Source organism: Lynx canadensis, chromosome C2 (genome assembly GCF_007474595.2).
Source record: "Lynx canadensis isolate LIC74 chromosome C2, mLynCan4.pri.v2, whole genome shotgun sequence".
Classification (NCBI taxonomy): domain Eukaryota; kingdom Metazoa; phylum Chordata; class Mammalia; order Carnivora; family Felidae; genus Lynx; species Lynx canadensis.
Window position 1 is genome coordinate 73868309 of NC_044311.2, and position 3502 is coordinate 73871810.

Genomic DNA, 3502 nt, shown 5'->3' on the forward strand with positions numbered 1-3502 from the left:
GGAGGAGGGTGAGACACAAAAGTGAGGACGACACCCTATTTACAGGTGTGGTCTGGGAGACTGAAGTGGAAACTACGGGAAGACGTCCTTATACAAAGCAAACACTGTGTGGATTGGGCTGTGTCCCTGTGTTTTGAAAGGCCTGCTGGTTGTTCTGAATGCAAACTGCTGGCCATGGTGCAGGCATAGGGGGTTCTTCAGGAGGCAGCACTTGGCACAAAGTCCTCACTGATCCCTTTGATTGGTGCGAGCAGAGCAGACGGAGGGGGTTGGGGCTGAGGAGGCTGCAGTTTGTTCCCATGCCCAGAAGGGACCTAACTTCGGTCCCAAGGAAGTCTGCTCCCTTATCAACAGAATGAGGTAGCTTTGTCCTATCAGTTTTCTCCTGTGTTGGCACTCAATTTTCATAATACAGTTTGTAATGTGATAAGGTCTACACATTATTAATAGTAGCAATAGTATGGCAAGATTATTCCTATGCAGTTTTGGTAAAGAACAAAGGGCCGGGCTGCCGATGAAGTATAATTACCCAGGATTTTAGAACCAGGGCACAACATGTTCCTTTTTTTTCAAGTATCTGCAGACTGTTTACTAAAAAAATGCTTCTCTTGGAGAGAAACCCACCTTCTACCTCCACCCCACCCCACCCCACCCACATTGATATGGAGACTATACATCAAGTTAACACCTTGGTTGCTTTCTGTAGGGGTCGCAGAGTGTCAGCTGGGGTCAGATGAGAACAGCAGTCTGACTCAACAGACATTTATTGCACTCCTGCTGTATGCCAAGAAATGCACTGAAATCTGGAAGTGTGTAACATAGGAGAAGAAAAGGCTTATCGCCAAGGAGCCCTCACCTGGAAAGAGAGATGGAATCTCAGCCTAAGGTGGTGAAATGTTGACATGCTACCAGGAGGTGAGTCCATTGACAGAGAGCAGGAGATAGTTAAACTCAGCTAGGTCAAGAATGGCTTTCTGGAAGAAAGGGATGCTGGAGCTTTGTAACTAAGTGGCTACTTCCTTGGCATGCTTTACAGGCACTCAAAGGCCACTGCTCTATGTCCAAGGGACAACAAAATATTAAAGGGGCAGCAGGGTCTCCCTTAGGGCAGTAACATCCCAGTAATGCAGACAGGCATATAACCAAACAATGGCATTATGGTGTGATTCCACAGGGCCAGCAATATGGCACCACAGGGGCACAGATGACGAAGGGGGTGACCTGCTTCAACTTTCATGATAACAAGGGGCTCACCTGTCACCTGTTTGTGCTAATAGTGATTGCACTGTGCTTTTCCCATGCCAGGCCTGGCTCTAAGTACTCTGGATATAGCAACATGCGTCATGTTCACACAACACTAAATGAGGACACGAAGGCAGAGAGAAGTTCCTGGATGCACAGTTAGGGCCAGGACTTAAACATGGGTTGCCTGGCTCCTGGGTCCACACTTGTCACCATTCACTACTCACCCTCCAATAGGGAGCAAGCTTCATTCTGGCCTTTCCTTAGGGGGAAGCAATTGAGCCCACTGTCTCATCTGGCTTCTGGGGAGAAGGCTGAGGAAACTTCTAGGCAAGGAATATTGAAGGAATTTTTCAGTTGTGGAATCCTGCCCCCAACCCCCTCCCTGCCACACAGAATCACATGTGCATTCACACCTACACAACACATATACACCCTCTTTCTCTCCCTTGGGCCCCAATTCTGCCTTTGCATCAAAATCACCCAAATTTTAAATAAAATACCAATGCCAAGGCCCTTTCCTGGATATACTAAATAATTGTATCTGGGAACAGACCTTGAGGATCTGTTTTTTCCATTTTTAAGAAAATTAAATGACATGCATGCCCAAAGTAAAAATTCACAGTACAGAAAAGAAAGTGTCTGCCCCTTCCATCCAGCTTTCAGTCCTTCCTTCCACAAACACTTCCAACGGTGACTTGTGATCTGTTTCCTTCTAGAAAGCAATGATCTCACATGCCCATCTGTTATTTTCCTCTCTCTCTCTCTCTCTTTCTTTTTGGCTGGGTATTTATTAATGGCACATGACAAGGCAGGTCTCCCCAAGCCTCTCCCCTTTATCAAGGGGTCTGGGATGGAAACTATATAGAGGTCAGGATATTCTCAGTGTGTGGGGGGATGGGTTGGGGCAAGGACTCCCCAGCAGCTGAGGGCTTCTCTTTTCCTCTTACTCTTGCTGAGACTGGTGATCCAGGGGGCTCTTACTCTTTGGAGGCCATCTGGACCACAAAATCTTCCACCCAGTTGCCTTAGCCAAATTCATTATTATACCAGGAAATGAACTTGACAAAGTGGCCATTGAGGGCAATGCAGCCCCGGCATCAAAGGTGGAAGAGTGGGTGTCACTGTTGAAGTTGCAAGAGACAACCTGGCCAGTGTGGCCCAGGATGCCCTTGAGGGAGCCCTCCGATGCCTGCTCCACCATCTCTTGATGTCATTGTATTTGGCATCTTTCTCCAGGTGGCAGGTCCGATCCACCACTGACATGTTGAGGGTGGAGGCATGGAAAGCCATGTCAGTGAGCTTCCCATTCAGCTCAAGGATGATCTTGCCCACAGCCATGGCGGTGCCAGTAGAAGCAGGGATGCCGTTCTGGGCCCCTCCTCAGTCATCACACCACAGCTTCCCAGAGGGGCCATTGACAGTCTTCTGGGTGGCACTGATGGCATGGACTGTGGTCATGAGTCCCTCCACGGTGCCAGAGTTGCCATGGATGACCTTGGCCTGAGGGTCCAAGCAGTTGGTGGTACAGGAGGCATTGCTGACAATCTTGAGAGAGTTGTCATACTTCTCATGGCTCACACCCATCACAAGCATGAGGGCATCAGCAGGATGGGCAGAGATGATGACCCTCTTAGCTCTACCCTTCAAGTGAGCTCCAGCTTCCTCCATGGTAGTGAAGACACCAGCAGACTCCACAACATATGCGGCACCAGCATCACCCCATGATGTTGTTTGGAACTTTCTCTTAGAAGATGGAGATGGGCTTTCTGTTGATGACGGGTTCCACATTCTCAGCCTTGACTGTGCCATTGAATTTGTCATGGGTGAAATCATACTGGAACACACAGACCATGTAGTTGAGGTCAATGAAGAAGTCATTTGTGATGACAATATTTACTTTGCCAGGTTTAAAAGCAGCCCTGGTAACAAGGTACCCAATAAGGTCAAATCCGTTCACTCTGACCTCCACCATCATGTCTTGAGGATGCAGCTGGCACTGCACAAGAAGATGCTGCTGTCTATTGAATGGGGAGGCGCAGAGAGCCCCGTCTGTTATTTTTTAAGCCCTGTCTGATTGTGATGAATAGTCAGGTGAGAATCTCTGACCTGTGCCCTGCTCTGTCCACCTCAAAGATGTTTCATCTGTGGGAAAGGAGGGCAGGAAGAAGGAGGCTTAAGAAGTGGGGACTTTTTGAGTAGATGAAGTAGAAGGAGAGCCAAAAGGGCAAAGCTCAGAGAGAGCCTACTCAATGTAGCA

The 3502-nt window shown here is 48.4% G+C and overlaps 1 pseudogene; it reads right to left on the bottom strand.

Moving 5' to 3' along the window:
• Window positions 1–2156: 2156 nt before the first annotated feature.
• LOC115523447 lies at window positions 2157–3232 on the bottom strand (annotated as a pseudogene).
• Between the last annotated feature and the right edge of the window lie 270 nt (window positions 3233–3502).